Raw genomic sequence first — 24618 nt, 5'->3', positions numbered from 1 at the left:
TTAAGCTTCTTTATTTTCTGTGAAGAATTGCCTACATTCATAAGGCAAATGGAATAGTCAATACATAAACAAACAGACATGGAAATATATGTTCCAGTAGCACTTTATTTTTAAAAAGTCAGTTATCATACTGGATTGGGCCAATGGACTGAAGTTTACAGACCTTTGAATTAGACTAAGGAAATGTTTGAGGCAAAAGAAGTCTATAGTAAGACAAAATATTCATGATAGCTGTTGATATTAAATGCATTTACTGAATCTGAGTAACTATTCACAGTACTACAAAGAGTGACTTAAATTGAAATAGCTGAAGATAGATCTTTATTTTTTCTAAAGAAAAATATTAAAGCTCTTCATGTAATATTTTTACAACCATGGCACATGCTTGTAATCCCAGCATTTTAGAGGCTGAGACAGGAGGATTGCGGTTCATGAACAGCTTCAGCTACTACTCAGTGAATCTCTTTGAAACTCAGTGAGACCCTGTTTTAAATAAATAATAAATAATAGGGCTGGGAATGTAGCTCAGAGGTAGAATGCCCCTGGGTTTCATCCTCAGTACTAAAAAAAAAAAAAAAAAAAAAAACCGTTACAGTTCTGAAATTTATATATTATCTGTATGCATCTTGTATCATCCTACAGTGAAATAACTATGTCTTTGTGATAACATATTTTGTGTAAAATTTGTTATTCTCAAACTGATATTTTTTTGACAATTTAGGATTTAAATTAACAATGCGATTTTGTTATCCAAATATATTGAAAATAGAATAGAAAAAAGTAGCCAGGCCAGGCGTGGTGGCGAACGCTTGTAATCGCTGCACTTGGGAGCAGAGACAGGAGGATTGCGCTGGTTCGAAGCCAGCCATGCTGGCTTAAGAGACACTGTTTCAAAAAAAAAAAAAAAAAAAAAATATATATATATATATATATATATATATATATATATATATATATATATATATATGATTGTAGCCAGGTAGAAGGATTTCCAGGAACCTCAGTACCACAAAAAAATAAAAAAATAAAAAAGTAAATGACTTAAAATTAAAAAGATATTTTAATTTATTCACTATTCTTAAATTTCCAGGCAGATATAAACAATATAGGCCCCTAAAACTAATTTGGGTAGTCTTATTATTTTTTTCTTTTTGTGTGTCTGGGAATAAAACCCAGGGGCATTCGACCTCCGAGCTACACCACCTGCGCTATTTTTTATTCTTTATTTTGAAACCGGGTCTCACTGAGTTGCAGAGGGCCTCACTAATAGCTGAGGCTATCCGCGAACCACGATCTTCCAGTTTCATCCTCCAGAATGCTGGGATTACAAGCATGCACCACCAAACCCGTCTCAAGTCTTATTCTTGATAGAGTCTAAATGGAGAGAGGAAGAGATTGTAATGACTATGTCTTATCAAACTCAACTATAGAGTTTTAACAACTTAATTTGTATTGAAGCTGAACTTTGATAATATATAAACCATACAAGTTTTTTAAAATACATGCTGACAAATAATGTGTATTGGGTTTTAATAATAATGCCAAACTGGAATAAAGATATTTAGTAGTAAAATATCTCTCATGTAAACCAAATAATGAAGCTATTTTACTTTTGGTACTGGTGATTGAATCCAAAGGCATTCACCTCTGAGCTAAATCCTCAGCCCTTTTAATTTTTTTTTCTAGTAACTTGCTTTAATTAGGATGTGTTGTTTTTTAATTATCCAAAATAAGGATGACTCATTACAGGCAAGGACAACCTTTGCTAAAAGTTTTCACATGTTGGTATCTGATATGAATCAATGTATTTATAAAATGAAAGAATTTTGGGGGGATAAGTACCTCTAAATTTAAAACTGGAAGTCAATTTACAACTGTAAACATTTTCTAAGGATCAGTTATGTAATTTTTTATTGGTGCATTGTAGTCATACATCTTAATGGGATAATAGATGGTGGACAGCATCTTGACAAGTTGCTGAGTCTGAACTTGAATTTATAATCCTCCTGTCTCAGCTTCCCAATTACTGATATTATAAACATGCACTACCTCACTCTGCTTAATTAATCAATTTTTAAAGATAGAAAAACTATAAAAGTTAAGGACTTTATAGGCCTTTTCCCTGTATAATTATGGAAAACCATTATCATGGCATTGTGTATATCTTTTATTATTATAGATCATACTACTTTGGTTATACAGTCACTTATGCTTATTTCTTATATATTTATTTTGACTTATAATTAGGAAAGAAAAGGTACTTGAGAACAGTATACTAAGTGAGATCAGCCAATTTCAGAAAGTAAAGGGTCATAGGTTTTCTCTCACGCATGAAAGCTAGACAGAAAATAGGAAGAGGATTTCAGATAAGAGACCAGTAGAATCCTTGAAGTTGTAAGGTAATGGGGGAAGAAAAGAGGGGGAAAAGGAGGATTTATGAAGTAAACAGATTAAATGTTTATTTGTAAAGGTTTTACTACCAATTTCAATAACATATATAGGGTTGGGGTGGTGGGGGATGGAGTGGGGCTAGATCCAGAAGAAAAAACAACAAGTGATGTTATGTATATACATATATATATATATATATATATATATATATATATATATGTATGTATCACATTGAGTTGTATAATTACAATGCACCAATAAAAGTATAAAGAAATGTACTATGTTGAAAAATAAAGGGCAAATGTTTAATATTGCAATACTATGTTTCATGCTCTCAACAAATCCCATGAGGAAAACACTATTATCCCCTACTACACATAAAAAAACCTAAAGTAAAAAATTGATTATAAAACTTTGTAGTAGTAGTGGAATTCACAAGTAACAGAACTGGGTCTTGGCACCATTATATCTGACTTGAAATCCTAAATTCTTATCTAGCCTCATATGTCATTTCTGAATAAGACTATTGAAGGAGAGGTTGAGCAGTGCAACAATACACTGTGGCTAAGAGTTGGTAGCATTTACTCATATACTTTATATCATAGATTTCCAATAAAAGATGTGTATGTGTGGTGTGTGTGTGGGGGTGGATGGGTGTGAGTATTGGGGATTAAACCCAGGAACATTTTACCTCTAAACAACACATCCAGCCCTATTTTATTTTATTTTAATTTTTGGTACTGAGGATCAAACACAGGGGCATTCTACCTCTGAGCTACACTCCTAGATCTATTTTTTATTCTTTATTTTGAAACAGGGCCTCATTAAGTTTCAGAGGGCCTCACTACGTGGTTGAAGCTGGCCACAATCCTGAAATCCTCCTGTCTCAGCCTCCCAAGTATTGGGATTACAAGTGTGTACCATCACACCCAGCTGAGGGGATCATTTTAATCCAATAAGTTATTTTATCCTTTAATAAAAGTTAAACTATGAGAAAATAAATAAACATTTTTTGTTTTAAGAACCTTTTATACATATAAGTTAATAATATAAATTATTTTTTTCTTCAACCCGATGACCAGGCCAGTGATTTCAACAAAATGGAATGAGGAAAATTAGAAATATCTTGAGAAAATTATTTTTTTCTTTTTAGTTTCCACATATGAGAAAAAGCATGTGATATTTTTTTCTATGTTTGACTTATTTTGCTTAACAGAATATCCTCAAGTTCTATTTTCCTGCAAGCGACATATTTTATTATTCTTAATGACTGAGTAGCATTCCAGTGTGTAGATATACCATACTTTCTTTATCCATTCACCTTTTAACTGGTATCTAGGTTGATTCCATGTCTTGGCTATTATGAATAATAAAGTAGACATGAGTATGCAGGTATGTATTTTTCTATACTGACTTTATTAAGGTATATACTGAGAATAGGGATAGATATAACATATGGTAGATAAATTTTTAGTTTTTTGAGAAAATTTCACACTATTTTCTGTAGTGGCTGTTCTAAGTCATATCTTCACCAATAATTTAAAAGTTTATTTTACCCCACATACTTGCCAGTATTTAATATCTTTTGATAACAGCCACTCTAACTGGTTTAAGATATAGTGCATATTTTTCTCATATGTGACAATATAAAATACAGATCATGAAAGTAAAGAGGGATTATAAGAAATAAAAATGTGACTAGAAAAAGAAGAGATAGAAAGGGTAGAAAGAGAAAGCATATCTGGGCATGGTAGCCCACCTTTGTAAACCCAGCATTTGGGAGGCTGATACAGGAGGATTGCACCAGTTCAAAGCCAGCCTCATCTACTGAGTGAAGCTCTCAGCAATTTAGTGAGACCCTGTTTCCAAATGAAGTATAAAATAGTTCTGGGAGTATAGTCTGGAGCTAGAAAAGCCCCTGGCTTCAACCTCTAATACCACACACACACAAAAAGAAAGGATAAGCATAGAAGAAGGGTTGATGGGCATGATCAATACATGATACATGTATGTGTTGATTTATTACAAGAAATCCTATTAATTTGTATAAGTAATATGAATTAATTATAATTTAAAAAATTTTAAAAATAGCTGATAAGTATTTTTTGTGCAATGCACTATATTCTGAATTATTTGAAGGAGGTATTAGGATTTTATTTTCCTTTTCATCTTGAATGCCATATATGAAGCCTGTCACAAAAGAGAAAATGCTGGCTGTCCAGGGGAACCAGTATCTGATCTACCATTTAACATTTATCTAGCACTGAGTCAATAATATCTCTTGTGGCCCATTTTCATTATTCCTAAATAATGGTAAAATTTGAAAAAAACGTGCAATTTTTTTCACTATGAACCTTGCTATCATACTTATCCAAAGAATTGATGTAAAAATCATATGAGATCCTCTATGTATTTTGTGCATTATAAAATGCACTACAGAAATATTCAAACCTAAGAAAAAAACCAATTAATAAATGGACAAATAAAATAGACACTTCAAAAAAGAAATAAAATTAAATGGCCAAGAAATGTAAGAAAAAATGCTCAACATCATTAGCAATCAGAGAGATGCAAATCAAAACTAACCTGAAATTTTACCTAACTCCAGCTAGAATGGCAATTATACAAAACACAAATAACCACAAATGTTGCTGTGCTGGTGAGGATGTAGAGAAGTGGTAGAAATGAAAATTAGTGGAATCAATTTAGAAAACAGTATGGAGGATCCTCAAAAGAATGGGAACAAAATTACCATATGACCCAGCCATACTACTTCAGGGTATCTACCCAAAAGAATAAAAGCCATATTACCAAACTAATGCATGTATATTTATGTTCATAGATTCACAATTCACAACCGCTAAACTATAGAACTAGCCAAGATGTCCATCAGCAAATGAATGGATTATGAAACAAATGGATTATGAAACAAAATGTGACAAATTGGGTGTTCTCCCTAATATGCAGAACCTAGGGAGAAAATGGGTCATAGGAGGAACTCTAGAGGAAAAAGAAGATACTATAGATGAGCAAATAAGGCAAACTAACTGAGAGGTATGAAAATACACAAGAGAAAAATTCTCTAATGTACATGTTGCACATTAACAAACATATCAAAATCAATCACTAACCCAAATATTAAAAGGGAGAGGAAAGGGAATGGTTTGGGATTTGGATATGAGCTAATTAGGTGTTATGTGCATGTGTGCCTCTATGATCTTGTACTCCATTAAATTACTATTGTAACTTTGATAGACTTAATAATTTTAGTTCAATTATTCTTGAATTAATGGTATTGACTTGTCATATTTTTTTTTTTGCAGGCTGGGGATGGAACCCAGAGGCATTTGACATCTGAGCTACACACTCTGCCCAAGTTTTTATTCTTTATTTAGGAACAGGGTCTCACTGAGTTGCAGAAGGCCTTACTAAGTAGCTGAGGCTGTTCACAAATTGTGATCCTCCAGTCTCAGCCTCCTAAATGCTGGGATTACAAGCGTGTGCCACCATGCCTGGTTTGAATTTTCATATTTTCTATGATGCATTAATATAAAATGGTCACACATATAAAGTTATTGTATTCATCTCTTTGCCTTGATTATATTAGTTATAAAATATGGAAATACAATCCCAAATAGCTGAAGAGAAAAAATAATATGTTTAAAATAGAGCCTGGTGTGGTGGCACATGCTTGTAATCCCAGCACTTGGGAGGCTGAGACCAAAGGATCGCATGGGTCCAAAGCCAAGCCAGCCTCAGTGAGGCTCTCAGCAACTTAGTGAGACTGTTTTCAAATAAAGTATAAAAAAGGTCTGGGAGTATATCCTGGAGGTAGAAATATGTGTGTGTGTGTGTGTGTGTGTGTGTGTGTGTGTGTGTGTGTGTGTGTATAGTAGTGACTCTGATTTAATAATAGTGAGAGAAAAAGAATATAAAGATAGAAATTTGATGCCATGTATCTCTTTTTTTCTCAGTCGCTATTCCTCCCTGGCTTCTGTAGACATCAATTTATTTCTTGTATGTTTCTCTACTTGGTGGAGAAGGCCTCTGGCATGATAGTAGTTTTAGCATCTTGATATATGTACTGTTCATTGATGAGAAAGAAGAGACACTTCATCTCCAGCTGAAAAATCTTGATAAGGCACTTTGATTCTTCTGCATGTTTACCTATTGGCTAATCACTGGGGTCATAGAGCTGGCTTGCCTGATAGTTTCAGCTTGAGTTATAGATTTAGAATTCTTTTTTTATAAATAGCATGGAAATGCAGTAATTGAAAAATATTGTAGCTTAGTTTGTTTAATGTCATTCTTATTCAAAGTGAAAAAACACTTCTTAGTACAATAATTACAATCATTTTGTTTTTCTTACTCTATGGTAATGATTGTAAATAGGGTGGGTACATAATTTTCAGAGCTGAGTGAAAAATGAAAATACATATCCTCTTGTTCAAAAGATAGAAAATAAGGTGTAGTTTAATATAATAAAATATAAATTTCTGTTCTTTAAAGAAGTTTATTACTACCCAGATTCAGTGCCTTATGCCTGCAATTCTAGCATTTGGGGAAATGAGACAGGAGAATTGAAAGTTTAAGGCTAACCTGGAAAATTTAACAAGACATACTTTCTAAAAAAAAAAAAAAAACAGATTCAGTTGCAGAGGTGCACACCTTTATTCCAGTACTTTGTAGGCTGAGGCAAGACGATTTCAGATTTAAGACCAGCCTTAGCAATTTAGCGAAACTCTCAGCAAGTTAGAAAGATCTGTTTCCAAAACAAAAAATAAAATAGTTTTGGGGAGTAGTTTAGAGATAAAATGCTTCTGGGTTCATTCCCCAGTGCCAGCAAAAAATAAACTAAAATAAAAATAGAAAGGTCAAGGAATGATGTTTATTGGTAGAGCAACCTGGATTAAATTCATAGTATCAAAAAATAATTATTTATAAAATGTAATATTGGTAATCATAATGCATAAATAATATAAACTTACAAATTTCAAAGACAATATATTGCAGAAGTAATTTTATATGATACAATAATTAGTATATACTATTAATGTGACATCCCAATGCATCATAAGACTTTTCTGGTCTACTATTTTTTTATAAATTCACTTATTAAGTTATCAAATGATACTTTTAGGTAATTAAGTTTGAAGTGCTACAATGAAAAGTGTAAATACAAGATTAAAATAATTATTTATTTTATTTTTTATTTTTTCCATATTTTATTTTATTTATATGTGGAATATATTGAAAATGGTGTACATTTAGATTGTGCTTCGTGCCCTCTCCCCCCATTCCCCTTCCCCCTCCCAATAAAGAGTGTATAGGCGAACAATGCTATATTTATACTGTTACATATATTTGAATGTAGCTCCTCCATTGAACAACCTCAGCTTTCTTCCTCTCATCCTTCCATCCTAGCTTTGCTGAGATTCCCCTCCACCATCTGGAATCCCTCTGGTATTACCACTACTCCCTAGCTTGGGCATATTAGAGAAAACATATGTCACTTCTCTTTCTGTGCTTGACTAATCTCACTAAACATAATGTTCTCCAGTTCCTTCCATCTTCTTGCAAATGCTATTATTTTATTCTTCTTTATAGCTGAATAGAATCCCATTGTGTATATTTCCCATAATTTTGCAATCCATTCATCTGTCGATGGAGATCTAGGTAGGTTCCATATTTTGACTATTACAAACTGTGCTGCTATGAACATGGGTATGCATATGTTAATGTGGTTCTCTGATTTCAAGTCCTTTGGAAAGATACCCAGGAGTGGTATAGCTGGGTCAAATGGTGGATCTATTCCCAGTTTTCTAAGGAATCTCCATACAGATCTCCATAGTGTCTAAACTACTCTGCACTCCCACCAACAGTGTAAAAGGGTTTATCTTTCCCCACATCCTAGCCAGCATTTGTTGTTGTTTGATTTCTTAATGCTTGCCACTCTGATTGGGGTTAGATGGAATCTCAGAGTAGTTTTGATTTGCATCTCCCTGATGGCTAGTGATGTTGAACGTCTTTTCATGAATCTATTGGTCATTTGTATCTGTTCTTTTGTGAAGTGTCTCTGCAGTTCAGTTGCCCATTTCTTGATTGGATTATTTGTTTTGTTAGTATAGATTCTTTAGAGCTCTTTGTATATCCTGGATATTAGCCCCCTATCAGAGTGGTGGCTGGTAAAGATCTCCCATTCTGTAGGCTTCCTCCTTAGGTTCTTGATTGCTTCCTTTGATGAGAAGAAACTTTTTAGTTAGATGCCATTTCACTTATTAATTCTTGCTTTAGTCTCTTGTGTTTTGGAAGTCTTGTTGAGAAAGTTACTGCCTGTGCCTATATGTCATAGTGTTGATCCTATGTCTTTCTCTAATGACTTCACAGACTCTGGTCTAATTTCTAAGTATTTGATACATCTCCAGTTAATTCCTGTGCACAGTGAGAAGTAAGGATTCAGATCCAACTTTCTACAAATGGATAGCCAGTTCTCCCAGCACCATTTGTTGAAAAGGCTGTCTTTTTCCAGCGTATGAGTATGGCCCCTTTGTCAAAGATCAATTGACTATAGATGTGTGGGTTTGTTTCTGTATCTTCTATTCCATTCCACTTGTCAGTCTGCATATTGTTTTGCTAATGTCATGCTCTTTTTACTACTATTGCTCTATAGTATAATTTGAAGTCCGGGATTGTGATGCCTTCTGCCTGGTTCTTGTTGCTGAGAATTGCTTTGGCTATTCTGTGTCTTTTCTTCCTCCATACAAAATTAATAACTGATTTTTCCAGGTTTAAGAGACATGATGTTAGTATATTAATGGGGATTGCATTGAATCTATAGGTCACTTTTGGCAGAATGGCCATTTTGATATTTCTTCTGCCTATCCATGAGCAAGGGAGATATTTCCATCTTCCAAGGTCTTCAATTTTTTTCTTTAATATTTTATAGTTTTCTCTGTAGATGTCTTTTACATCTTTGATTAGGTTTATTCCTAGGTATTTTATTGGTTTAGAGGTTATAGTAAATGGAATATTTTTCTTTATTTCTTTCATTGTGGATTCATTGTTGGCACAAAAAAAGAGCAACTGATTCCTTATGTTGATTTTGTATCCTGAAACTTTGCTGAATTGGTTAATCAGCTCCAGAAGTCTTTGGGTTGAGTTCATTAGATCTTCTAGATACAGAATCATATCATCTGCAAATAAGGATAGTTTTAGCTCCTCTCTTCCTATTCGAATTTCTTTGATTTCCTTCTCTTATCTTCTTGCTGTGGAAAGTCTCAAGGACTATATGGGAAAGGAGTGGTGATAATGGGCATCCTTATCTTGTTCCTGACTTTAAAGGGAATTATTGCAGTTTTTCTCCATTCAATATGATGTTGGCATTAGGTTTATTGTATATAACCTTAATGATGTTGAAATATGTTCATTCTATTTCAATTTTCTGCAGTGTTTTTAACATAAATGGGTGTTGGATATTGTCGAATGCTTTTTCAGCATCTATTGATATGATCCTGTGGTTTTTGTTCTTAGTTCTATTTATGTGGTAAACAACATGTATCAGTTTGCTTATGTTGAACCAGCTTTTCTTAGATGAAACCAACTCAGTCATGGTGTATAAATCTCTTGATATGGTTTTGAATGTGTATGGCAAGAATTTTGTTTAGAATTTTTGCATCTATGTTCATTAAGGATATTGGTCTGTAATTTTCCTTTCTTGAAGTATCTTTATTTGGTTTGGGGATTGATGTCATACTGGCCTCGTAGAAGGAATTAGGGATAATTCCATCTCTTTTAATTTCCCAGAACAAGTTGTGAAGTATTGGTATTAGTTCTTCATGAAAGTTTTGTAGAATTCAGCTGGGAACCTATGGGTGGGCTTTTCTTTGATGTCAACATTTTTATTGCTATTTCTATTTCTTTATTTGCTTTTGGATGGTTTAGGCTTCCTATGTCCTCTTGGTTCAGTTTGGTAGGTTATATGTGCTTAGAAATCTATTTCTTCCATGATTTTCAGTCTGTTGGAGTATAAATTCTCAAAATAGTTTCTGATAATCCTTTGAATTTCCTCTGTCTGTGGTGATGTCTCCTTTTTCATTTCTGAATTTAATAATTTGAATTGATTCTCTCTTTCTTTTGATTAGGTTGCACAGGGGTTTGTCAATCCTGTTAATCTTCTCAAATAACCAGCTTTTTGTTTTGTTAATTCTTTGAATTGTTTTTTGTTCTCTATTTCATTTATTTCTGCTCTGATTTTAGTAATGACTTGCCTTCTGCTGGCTTTGGGATTAGACTGTTGCAGTCTTTCTAGGTCTTTGAGATGTGTCATTAGTTTGTTTGCTTGGCAACTTTCTGTTCTTTTTATGTGGACACTCAATGCTATGAAATTTCCTCTCAACACTGTCTTCAAAGTGTCCCATAAATTTTGGTAAGTTATTTTTCTATTTTCATTTAATTCCAGAAATTTATTTATTTCTTCCCTAATTTTTAATCTTACCTACTCATCATTTAATTGTGTATCATTCAATCTCCATATATTTAAATAGTTTTTTTGAGTTTCCTGTTGTTGATTTCTACTTTCGTTCCATTATGATCTGAAAAGATGCAGGGAATTATACTACATATTTTGAATTTGCGCAGACTTGCTTTGTGTCCCAGGATGTTACCTATTTTGGAGAAGGTGCCATAGGGTGCTGAGAAAAATGTGTATTCTGTTGTTTCTGGTTGAAATATTTTTAATAGGTCTGGTTGAAATATTCTTAATAGGTCTATTAAGTCCATTTGTTTTATAGTTTTCATTAGTTCTGAAGAGGCTTTACTCATATTTTGCTTTGAAGGTCTATCCAGTGGTGTGAGAGGTGTATTAAAATCTTCCATTATTATTGTATTTGGGTCTATTTGAGGTCTGATGTGCTGGAGGGTTTTTTTTACACATGTGGCTTCACCCATATTCGGGGCATAAACATTTGCTATCATTATATCTTCTTGGTGAATTGTTCCTTTCAATAAAAGGAAGTGCCTTTTTTTGTCTCTTCTGATGTGTTTTAGCTTAAAGTCTGTTTTTTTGGATATCAGTGTTGCCACTCCTGCCCATTTTTGGCACTCCAATGTCATGATATATCTCTTTCCATCCTTTTACTTTCAGTCTGTGAATGTCTTTTGCTGTAAAGGAGAGATTCTTACTTTGTTTTTCTTCTTTATGTTTTATTTCTTCAAGTAGTTTCTCTAGTGTTAGTTTAGAATTCATGAATTTTTTGAAGTTCTGCTTATATTGAAACACTTCTGTTTCTCCATCTATTTTGAATATTAGTTTTGCTGGATATAGCATTATTGGTTAGAAGTTTTTTCCTTCCAGATTCTGGATCACATCATACCAGTCACTCCTGGCATTCATGACTTGGGATGCATAGTCTGGGGTGATTCTTATTGTTTTGCCTCTATCTGTCACCTGTCACTTTGTTCTCACTGCTTTTAAGATTCTTTCCTTGAAATCTATGTTTGTCATTTTGATTATGATATGGAGTGTTGACATTCTTCTTTGATCTTGTCTTAATGGTGTCCTGTATGTCTTCTGAACATGGAGATCCAAGTCTCTTTCCATGTTTGGATAATTTTCTAAAATTATTTATTTGAAGAGATTATGGATGCCTTTGGTCTGTACATCTATCCCTTCTTTAATGCCTTTTATCCTTAAGTTAGGATGCTTAATATTGCCCCATAGTTGTTGGATGTTTATGTTTTGTTGCTGTGATGACTTGTGTATGCTGCTGACTGTGTATTCAGTTTTGAATGAACTGTCTACTAACAGTAATATTCTACTTTCCATTTCACCTAATCTTACAGAATTTCTTTCCATTGCTGTCTTCATTTCATTTATTGACTCTTTAATTTCATTCCAGGCTTTTTTCTGATTCTTTCTTAGTGTTTCTATTTCCTCATTAATTTTCTGTAGACTTGTTTTAAAGCTTTCCATCATATTGTAAATCAAAATTCTGAACTCCCCTTCCTGCATTTCTTGTAGGTCAGTATTTATGATTTCTGTTGTCTCTTCATTATTCCTGGTTCTGGTATTTTCAAGGTTCTCAGGCCTGTTTTTTCTGAGGTCTACCTATCGTTTATTAGTATTATGTTTAAACTAATCTTATTATTAGAAATTTAGAAGTGTCAGCAGATCAGCAGTACTTTTTTCAATGGTGAGGGTTGTGTGATGGGGGAGGAGCCAGGGTGATGGGTACAGGAGTCGGATTAGGTAGAGGATATGTTTAGGTTGAGTAAGAACTTAAGTATAATAAGGTAATATCTTGTTGAGAATGAGAGAGTTAAGTAGTGGGACTCTTGTAGTTAGTAGACTATTTCAGCATGGAAATATGAAGTACTTTGACTACTAAATAAGGAGATATAGTACTGGAAAAAGTTTTATGGGAAGAGAGTAGATAGGCTGGCTTCCTTGATCCATGTGTCTGAAGAACTCACTATGCCACTGTGGTCCCGCCTTTGGTGAGCACACGGGCTTCTGGCTTGGGTGCTGCTCGCTGCTTAAGATGTTGGAGCTCTGTGTCTGTTTTCAAACTCTTGGGTTATTTTGCCACATTGGTCTAAAATAATTTTTGATAATTTTTAATTTTGAGAAAAATCTTTCAATTGATCCAGCTATTATTTCAGACATTAAGATAATGTCTGAATAATTAGTTATAAATATATATTTTAGTACATCGATACCTAAAATTCTTACAATCCAAATTTTCTTAAGATGATTTAACTTTTTCTACACATCACTTCCACTTATATATAAATTTAATTGTAAATGTAAATTTATACATGGAATTTTAGAGATTACTTTTATTTTTCATAATTTTTGAAGATTTAAAAAATAAAAGTAGTTTAATGATTTATATACAATTCAGAATTCTTATTTATGCATTCTATTGCTATGTCTTCAACTATGAGAAAAATAATCTAATAATTTTCTTTTCTTTTCTGTGCCGGAGATTGAACCCAGGGGCATAGTACTTCTGACATATACCCCCAGCCTTTTTTTCCTAATAAGGCATTTATTTATTTATTTATTTATTTATTTATTTATTTATTTATTTGTCGTACTGGGGTTCCTGGAAGCCCTTCTACCTCTGGGCTACACTCCTAGACCTATTTTTTATACTTTTTTTTTTTTAATTTGGAAACAGGGTCTCTTAAGCCAGCGCACACAGCTGGCTTCGTACCTGCGTGATTCTCTTGTCTCCGCCTCCCAAGCACAGGGATTACAAGCGTTTGCCACCACGCCTGTCCTCCCCCAGCCTTTTTTTTAGGTTATTTTTTATTTTTTGAAATAGGGTCTCATTAGGTTGCATAGTGCTCTGCTGAGTAGCTGAGGCTGTTCATGAACTGCCATCCTCAGGTCTCTTCCTCCTGAATGCTGAGATTATAAGCATCTGTCACCACACTCCGCCTTTTCTTTACTATTAATAAATAATTTTTATGAAGCATCAAATGAAAATAGCATTCTTCAAATTTAATCTTTATTACTAAGTCTGTACGTATTTGCTTTATAATATTTCAACAGTTTTCTGCAAAAATTTAAAAAGTGGCACTTGCAAGGCTAAGACAAAAAGATTGTAGTGTTAGAATTCAGCCTCAGCAACTTAGAGACACTTTTTCAAAATAAATATAAAAATGTCTGAGAGTGAAGCTCAAAAATAGAATGCTCCTTACTTACATTCCCAGCACAAACAAAAGAATTTTAATTATGTGATATGTGTGATATATTTATTGCAATATCTTTGTACTTTTATTTTGCAATGATTTATAGGCAAAGCTTACTATCTGAGCTCTGATAGTTTATGCCTAGGAGTAATATTTGTAGAAGCATTGCAGAATGGAATGGCAGAATGGATAGGAACTAATGCCTCACCTCAGGTACCAACATTGCTCCCATGTAAAACAGCTCCTTTTCCCCTAAGCACATATACTGCAACCACTACTATTCTTTTTTCCTGCTGGAACAACTATCAAAGCTGCCTGGTTGGGCCCAAATTTTAGACTCTGCTATTCCATAGGTCCCTACAGAGTCCTAATATGCCCCAATCCAGGACATGTGCTTAGGCATCCATGATAATTTTTCAGTGCTCACTATGCTCCTGGGTCTAACTTTGTGTTGTGCAAATGGCCCCCAGACATATATTCTCTGCTCACATGCATACTCCACTGCCCCTTCAGAGTTCATTTAAGAAACACAAAGTGAATGACAAAATTATTCAGAGTTTTACAAGTATGAAAGAAGAGCTTTAATCAATCTCTTCTAATCAAGTTCCATTTACACCCACAGGCCCATGTTTATAAAGCAAATCGAGACAGAATAAAACTTTATGGTACATATTTGAATAAATGACAACTCATAAATTATGCAGCTCCAAAACACCTAAGAAACAAAAGGGGGAGGCTTTTATAGGGCACAAAAGTGAAGCAAAAAACGTATAGAGTTTATCTTATTTGCAAGATATGTTCATTTGGGAAAACAAATTTCCATTTATTCTCAAAAAAACAAATATTTGCTCAAAAGTGCTCAGTACATGTTGAAATAAGATATGAGAAAGTCCTTCACTTGACTAATTTTACTAACAAAAGTGTGCATGTAGCTTGGCATGGTGGCTCACACCTGTAATCCTAATACTTTGGCATCTGAATTATGAGGCTCACAGTTTCAGAGTGCTCCTGGGTTCATTCACCAGTACCACACAAAAAACGTGTAAATGTTTACACACACATACACAAACACACACAAAAAATGTTACTTTTCTAAAACAGAAAAAGTAAAAGAATACATAGGCTGACTGTAAGAGTATTGAGAGGGTCATCCCACTCCCCTTATAAAATTAGGAATGTAAGAGTATTGAGAGGGCCATCCTACTCCCCTTAAAAATTAGGAATATAAGAGTATTGAGAGTGCCATCCCACTCCCCTTATAAAATTAGGAATATAAGAGTATTGAAAGGGCCATCCCACTCCCCTTATAAAATTAAAATATTAGGATATAGAAGTAAGTTAAACTGTCTGGAACTTGTTTGAAACTTGTTTTTCTGTGTCTGGAACTTGTTTTTCTGTTAAGAATGTTTCCAAAGTGTCTGGAACTTGTTTTTCTGTTAAGATGGCTGCACTTGTTTACTTTGCTGTATCCCAATGTGAACACCCCTTCTGGGACTATAAATGTAAGGTCTGTTTTGGGCTCAAAGTCAAGCTCTGACCACTTGCCTGCTGTCTAAGAGGCTGAACATTAGCCCGGCCAGAAGGAAGCATTCCTCTGGTAGCTGCTGGACAATTCCTTTGAATGACAGTTAGGCTTGTGAAGGAGACATGACCCTGGATTGCCAGTAAGAGCTGCAGCACAATAAACTCTGCTTGTGATTTACATCCCTGGTGTGTTCTTCGTTATTTGGCGACTCTCAGACCCTAACATGACTATGTGTGATGTACTTTTCTCTTTTTAAGAATGTGGTATTTCATTTCTAGGAAGATGGTGACCAAGAGAAATAGCACATAAGAGTCTTGCTGACATTCGATCTCTACCATTGTGGAAAAAAGCATCATAACAAAAGAAAGTAACCCATGTAAACTTGAACAGTGCATCAAGAATTGAAAGATAGTGGAAAAAAAGATAGAAAGCAAAAGAAAAATACCACATTTTCTCCTGGCTGCAGCAAGGCTGCACCATCTTCCCTGACTGCAGTGGGACTGCCAGCACTATGCCTCCAGGGATCACCAGCAAAAGCCAATGACTTGAAACAAATATGGCTGTAGCTCATAAAAATTATAAGCTGTTTGCCCCACCTGTACAGACACCAGCAAAAATTTTCAGCATTGGAAGCTGAGCTCACCACATCCTCCTCATTCAAACTTCACCAAAAAATACAACAAAACTTAGACTTGTATATACCAGCTGAAAACTACACAGTGAAATAAAGTTATCAAAGGCAACAAAGATACAAACTTAAAAATCCTGAAATCATGGGAAAGAGGAAGAGCAAGGAAGAAACGGACTCCTGCAAACACATAATAACAGAATTCACTGGCACAAAATTGCAAAAATATCCAGAAGAACAAATAAAAAAATTAACAGTAGAAATAATACATGATTTGCAAAACAAATTTAAAGAGAGCTGTAAAAAAATAAAGAAATAAATAAAGAATCTGACACCATGAACAGGAATCAGAAAGAAGCTCAGAAGGAAGTGAAGGATGCAATCACTGAAGTGAAGGCATTAATACAAACTATAAACAGTATATTAGGCTGAGTAGCACTTGGAAGGATGATACAGGAGGATCACACAGGTTCGAAGCAAGCCTCAGCTACTTAGTGAGGCTCTCAGCAACTTAGTGAGACCCTGTTTTTAAATAAAATATAAAACAGATCTGGGTGTATAGCTCAAAGGTAGAAAAGCTCCTGCATTCAACCCCCAGTAACACGAAAAAAAAAATTTTTAAAAAGTATATTAGATGACATGGAAAATAGACTTTCACTATTAGGAAATGATCACTCCAAAAATGAACATATGGTATATATATAATAAAAATTTGCATATATATATATATATATATACAAATTTTTATTATTGCATTTTACTCAATACTCAATTTCTAACTCATTCCCAATGTTTGCTTCATTCTTTCCCCTCCTTCTTGCTCATGTTTGGCTGAGGGATTGACATTGATATGTTTGCTAAGGTAAATAATGTCCATTAAAGAATTTCCCTTTTCCCCCCTCCTATCCCCTCAGATATATCATCATATTTGCTCATCTAAAGTATCTCCTTCTAGAGTTCCTCCTATAAATCATAGTCTCCCTAGCTTTAGAATAATAGGGAGATCATCCAATTTCTTACTTTTTGAATAATCTCACTTACCATAATGTCCTCCAGTTCAACCCATTTTTTCTGTAATTGATGTAATTGTGTTTTTCTTTATGGCTGAGTAAGATTTTATTGTGTACATATCCCATAGTTTTGTAATCCATTCATCTGTTTATAAACATCTTATCTGGTTCCATAGTTTGGCAATTGTGAATTGTGTTGATATGAACATAGATAAGTATATATTAATTTGGTAGTTTGGTTTTTATTTTGGGGGGTAAATACTCAGAAGTTGTATTGCTAAATCATATGGTAAGTTTGTTTACATTCTTCTGAGGATTCTTCATATTATTTTCAAAAGTGTTTACACTAATTTGCAATCTCACCAGCAATGTTTTAGAGTTCCCAATTCTCCACATCCCTTTCAGCATTTGTTGTTTGTTTTTTGAATGATTGCCATTCTATTTGAAGTTGAAAAATCTCAAGGTAGTTTTGATTTGCATCACTTTGATTGCAAATGATGTTGAGCATTTTTTCATGCATTTATAGGACATTTGAATTTCTCCTTTCATGAAGTTTGTACTTAGTTCAATTGCCCATGATTTAATTGGGTTATTTTTTTTAGTGCTGAGATTCTTGAGTTCTCTGTATAGTCTAGATATTAGTTCTCTATCAGAGGAGTATGTGGCAAAAACCTTCTCCCATTCTGTTGGCTCTCAATTTAGGTTCTTGACAGTTTTCTATGATGTACAGAAGCTCTTTAGTTTCATGCAATTTCATGTATTGATTTGATTTTTAGTTTCTTGTGCCTTTGGGGTCTTGTTGAGAAAGCTTTTATCTGTACCTATGTGTTGCAGTCTTGGACCTATGCCCTCTTCAAGGAGCCTCAATGTCTCTCTTCTAATTTCCAAGTCTTAGATCCATCTTGAATTGACTCTTTTGCAGGGTGTGAAAGTGGTATTTATTTCAATTTTTCTGCATATGGTTAACCAGTTTTGCCATCATCATTTATTGAGTAGACTATCTTTCTTTCATTGTATGTTTTTGGCCCCTTTGTCAAAAATCAATTGGCTGTAAGTGTGAATTTGTTTCTGAGTCTTCTTTTCTGCTCCATTGGTCTATGTGTCTATTTTTGTGCCAGTGCCATGCTGTTTTAATTACAATGGCTTAGTAGAATAATTTAAAGTCAAGTATTATGATTCTTCCTGCCTTTATTTGTTGTTGTTGAGAATTACTTTTAGCTATTCTCAATTTTTTTTGGTGGTACTGGGGTTCCTGGAAGCCCTTCTACCTCTGGGCTATGCTCCCAGACCTATTTTATATTTTTGAAACAGGGTCTCTTACGCCAGCACAGCTGGCTTCGAACCTGCGCAATCCTCCTGTCTCTGCCTCCCAAGCGCGGGGATTACAAGCGTGTGCCACCACGCCCAGCAATTTTTTGTTTTTTTCAAATGAACTTAAGGACTGATTTTTCTATGTCTATGAGGATTGATCATGGTAATTTAATGGGCACTGCATATAATCTTAGATAACTTTTGGAAATATGGCCATTTTGATGATAGTTATTCTGCCTATCCATGAAGATGAAATACCTTTCCATCTTCTAAGATCTTCTTTGATTTCTTTTTTCAATGTTTTATAATTTTGTGTAGAGTTGTTTAATCTTTTTGGTTAAGTTTATCCCTAAGTATTTTAGTTTTTGTGGAAAATTGTGATTGGAAGTGTTTTCTAAATTTCTTTATTCATTGGATTTATGGTTTGTATACAGAAAATTTTCTGATTTTTTAAGATTGATTTTGTAGCCAGATACTTTATTGCATATGTTGGACAGTAGTATGAGCCTTTTGGTTAATGTTTTTGGGTCTTCTAAGTATGGTATTATACTTTATTCAAATAGTGAAAGTTTGAGTTCTTTTCTTATTTGTACTCCTTTAATTTATTTTTCTTGCCTAATTGCTCTGGCTAAAGTCTCAAGTACTATATTGAAAAGAAGTGGTGATAATGGATATCCTTTTCTTATTCCTGTTTTTAGGTAGAAATCTCTAAGTTTTTCCCCACTGAATATGATGTTGGCTGTGGGCCTATTGTAAATTGCCTTTATGATGTAGAGGTATGTTCCTTCTATTTTAATTTTCTGCAATGCTGTTAGCATAAATGGATATTGGATTTTTTCAAATGCTTTTTCAACATCTGTTAACATGATCATGTGATTTTTGTCTTTGGTTCTGTTTATGTGATGAATTACATGGATTGCTTTTTGTATGTTGAACCAGCCTTTCAACCCAGGATAGAACCCTACTTGATCATTGTGTATCATTTTCTCGATGTAGTTTTGAAAGTGTGTTGATAGTATTTTATTTATCAGTTTTGCATCTAAGTTTATCAGTGATATAGGCCTGTAGTTTTTCTTCCTTGAGCTGTCTTTGTTTTTTATATTAGTATAATATTAGCTTCATAGAATGTATTTGGGAAAGTCTTGCTTCTTTCTATTTCATGAAACAAATTAAGGAGTATAATTAGCTCATGTATACAGGCTTTATAAAATCCACTTAGGGAACCATGTGGTCCTGGGACACCTTGAAGGCTCTATAAAAAAAATTAATAGCACTGAGTGCCCACATATGAAAAAGAAACAAACAAACAAACAAACAAAAAATAACCTAATGGCACCATTTCAAAGCCCTTGGAAATTAGGAACAATCTTATCCTGCCAGTAGAAGACAGTAAATTATTAAAATCTGAGCAGAAATCAATGAACTAGAGAATAAAAAAATCAACAAAACCAAAAGCATGCTTTTCCAAAATTAAACAAGATGTACAAACCAGTAAGCAACATAATAAAAAGAAAGAGAAAATTAATCCAAATGATTTAAATAAGGAATATAAAATTAGATATTAACACAGTGTGGAAATTCAAAAAGTTATCAGAAACTACTTTGAAAAAGTATATTTCAACAAAAAGAAAAATCTAAAAGAAACTGAGAAATTTCTAGATACATAAAACCTTTCTAAACTGAACCAAGATCTATAAAATTTAAATAAAACACTGAAAATCAAAGAGATTGATGCAGCAATAAAGAGTCTACAATTAAACAAAAGTCCAGAACCATGTGATTTTATAAACCAAATGAATTTTATAAAATCTTCATAGAAGTGCTAATACCAATACTCCTCAATCTATTCCATGCACCAGAAAGAAACTGTCCTCTCCCAAATACATTATATGAAGCCAACAACACTCCATTAATACCAAAACCAAATGAAGATACTCAAGAAAGAAAAATATAGGCCTATATGACTTACGAACTTAGATACAAAACTGCTAAATGAAATACTAATAATAAATATTCAAAGTCAAATCAAGAAAATCATATACCATGACCAAGTTTGTTTTATCCCAGAAATGCAATACTGATTCAATATATTAAAAACAATCTATGTAATTCATTACATCAACAGAACCGAAGACAAAAATCACATGATCATTTCAATAGATACTGAAAGAGCATTCAACAAAATCCAACAACCATTTATGCTAAAAATCCTGCAGAGAATTGGAATATAAGAAACACACCTCGATATCATAAAGGCAATGCACAATATGCCTATAGCTAGAGTTTTATTAAATGTGGAAAAACTGAAAAAAATTTATCCTAAAAATAGAAACAAGGCAAAAATGTCCATTATCACCACTTTTTTTTTTCAATATACTACTTGAGACTCTAACCAGAGCAATAAAGGAAGAGAATAAAATTAAAGGAGTACAAATTAAAAAAAAAAACTATCCCTAGACATGATCCTCTAATTAGAAGGCCCAAAAAACGTAACCAAAAGGCTTATACAACTGATCAACAAATATAACAAAGTATCTGGATACAAAATAAATCTTAAAAGTCAGAGGTTTTTGAATATGTCAACCACAAATCCATTGAAAATAAATCCAAAAAAGACTTCCATTCAGGATATTCCACAAGAATATTAAATACCTAAGGATAAACCTCAAGAAAACTTTTCTACAAAGAAAATTATAAAACATTGAAAAAAAGAAATCATGGGGACTTTCTGGAAGATGGCGACTAAGAGAAGTAGCACATACCAGTCCAGCTGACATCTCATCTCCATTGCCTTGGAAACAGTATTCTAAAAACTAGAAAATACTACCAGTACACAATAGGGTACAACACTGGAGGAAAATAAAAGTTAGAAAAGCGATCAGAGAGCAGAAATGAAGCCCTCCCTATGGCAGCGGGCGCCAGAGCAGCGCCATCTTGCTTCACTGCACCTGACTCCAAAGAAAACTGCCTAGGACCTGAAGTGAGCACCTGAAAATCATTGGAGTTGTGGGCCATCAGTTCTTCCTGAGCAAACACCAGTTGCAGCTTCCAGTGGTGGCAGCTGAACTCACCACACCCTCCAGGGATTCAGAGCACTGGAGGGGAAACCCACCCACCTTGCTGTTGAAAGATCCACACTGGTGTCATCTTGCCTTGTTGCACCTGACTGCAGAAACAAAAAGAAGGATAACCAGGGGACTGAGTCATAGATTCCTCCTCTGCAAACATTGGCTATAAATTGCAGCAGTGGTGGCTGAGCTCACCATGTCCTCCAGAGATAAAGACAGGTGCATAAAAACACCTTATGTGAAGCTGTGGTTTCTGCAGGAGAATGCCCAGTGCAGTGCCCCCTGATACTCGGGCAGTTGTGATAAAAACCCTGGATCTGAAACTTTGCAAAGGTGGAAAGGAGTCTGCAATTTACAGAAGTGGTGGCCAAGCTTACCACTCCTGTCAGTGATCCAGACATGCACATAGCAACACCTTAAGTGAAGCCACCATCCCGCAGGGTAACACTCAATATTGTACTCTCAGGGACTCATGTAGCTCCAAAAAATTGCCTGTGTCTGAGACTTTGCAGATCAACATGAAGAAAGTGGGGATAAAGTCTACTGTTGTACATAACAGAGGCTCAGACAGACTCAGGCTCTGCATCAGTGGAAAGTTACTTAAGAGTAACCCCAACTAATAGGATCTCTAAGATCAACACAAACCACTCAAACATGGTGAATGGGGAGAAGTCAGACAAGACTAGCCTTAGCTGTGGAGAACAGAGACTCTTAAACTGATTTTGGTCTCAGAGGCATCTGCCACCTATTAAGGCGGGGAGAGACTGAAACTCCACATCTATGGAAACAATGAAGGGTGATGTGATCCTAACACTAGATACAGCTCCAGTGATACAAACCATCTGTATAGACTGAGAAAAACACAGAGAACTAGGCTTGTAGAAGGAAAGGTTCCATCAGCACTGGTGTCTTCACAGTGAGAGACTGCAGAGGCCCAGTCTGCTGAGTATATTTGTAGAGTTGCATTAATTTGTTTTTGGTGTTGTTTTGTGTCTTTGTTCTTTTTGTAAGTGTGAGAGTATGTATGGCTTTTTTTCTTACCCTCTCCCTAAAACCTCTCCCAAGGTTCTTGCTTTGTATATAGCTACTCTCCTCTCTCCATCACTTTTCTTGTTTTCCCTTTCTCTTCTGTGTCTTGTATTAATTCTACTTCATATCACTATACTAAAAACTCTATATTTGTTAGTTGAATATCACTACATATTCATTATCTCTAATTTCTACTCTATAATACCTTACCAAACCCATAGTCTCATTCTATTTAATCCTATCTGTGGATTTACCCTATTTTTGCATTTACAAATTCATTTCCCTCCTCATTCAACCTTCACTTCTGAATACAGCACAACTTGCCCTTGGATATACCAACTGACACAGAGAGAATGAAAGAAGTCTATCAAAAGCAACAGACACAAACTTCTGAAATTGTGAGAATGAGAAATAACAGGGAAGCAATGAGCTCCCAAAAAACCACAATAACAGAACCTGACAACACAAAATAGCAGAGATATTTAGAAGGTCAAATCAGGAATATAATGGTAGAAATTATAGAGGACTTCCAAAAAAATTTAGAGTCTGAAAAAATAAATGATGCAATAATTGAAGTGAAGGCACCCATTTAAACCATAAACAATCAATTAGAAAACATGGAAAATAGAATCTCACTCCTAGAAGATGACTACTCCAAAAATGAAGACATAATATATAACTAAGGAAAAGCAATTCAACAGCATAAATTGGACATTGAAGAAATATGGGCCCATTTTTAAAAGCTAACCTAAAAATAATTGCATATAAAAAGGAAAAGAAGGTGAAACTAAAGGGATCACCAATCTTTTCAAAGTAGTATTATCAGAAAAATTTCCAAACATATAGAATAAGAGGTCGATACACAGATACAGAAATCTTATAGAACCCCCTTTAGACAAGATCAGAGAAAAGTTTCCCCATGCCACATAATAGTCAAACTGACCAGTATAGAAGCCAAGAGAGAATAGTAAAGACAACAAAATCAAAATACTAAGTGACATTCAGAGGCAAATCAATTAGAATCACTGCAGACTTCCTGAACCAAGTCATGAAAGCCAGAAGGGCCTGAGGTAGCATATTCCTAACTCTGAAATAAAAGTACTTGCAGCCCCAAATTTTCTACCCAGAAAATTTGTCTCTTAAATTAGATGGAGAAATAAAAATATTCCATGACAAACAGAAGCTGAAGAAATTTATGTCTTCCAAACCAAGACCTGAGAAACTATTCAAAAAGATTAACTACAAAGAAGAAATAAGTAATACAGGCCATGGAAACAGAAATTTTCATTAAAAAAACAATTAATCAAGGAAGAAAAAAACACTACTTCAAACAAAATTTAAATCTTTATATGTTAGGAACTAAAAATCATCTTTTAATAATCACAACAATCACACTGAATGTAAATGGCTTCAACTTCCCAATAAAAAAGACATAAAGTGGCAAAAATTAAAAACCATAATTCATCTATCTTCTGCCTGTAAGAAACATATTTTACAAGTAATGATAATAACAAACTTAAGGTAAAGGGGCTAGAGCAGGGTTGTCCTTGCCAATAAAACTAAAAAAAAAAAGCAGTAGTAGCAAATAGGATATCAGACAAGTTAGTCTTTTAGCCTAAGGTTATTAGAAGAGACAAAGCAGGTCATTTTTTACTGGTAAAAGGAACAATATAATAAGAAGAAATAACAATAGTCAACCTTTATAATCAAACATAAGTACAGCTACCTTCATAAAACAAACTCTTTGTGACACTAAGTCACACATAAATCCCAATACAATAATACTGGGAGTCTTCAACACTCCTCTCAAACCATTAGGCTGCTTATCTAGAAAAAAAAAAGTCAGTAAAGATGCATCAGACCTAAAGAAAACCATCAAACAAATGGACCTATTAGACACGTATAAAATATTGCACTCAACTACAGCAAAGTTCACAATTTTTTCTCAACTGCTCAGAG

The sequence above is a fragment of the Muscardinus avellanarius genome (assembly GCF_963383645.1).
Source record: "Muscardinus avellanarius genome assembly, chromosome: X".
In the NCBI taxonomy this organism is placed as follows: Eukaryota; Metazoa; Chordata; class Mammalia; order Rodentia; family Gliridae; genus Muscardinus; species Muscardinus avellanarius.
This window is presented reverse-complemented; position numbering follows the sequence as displayed.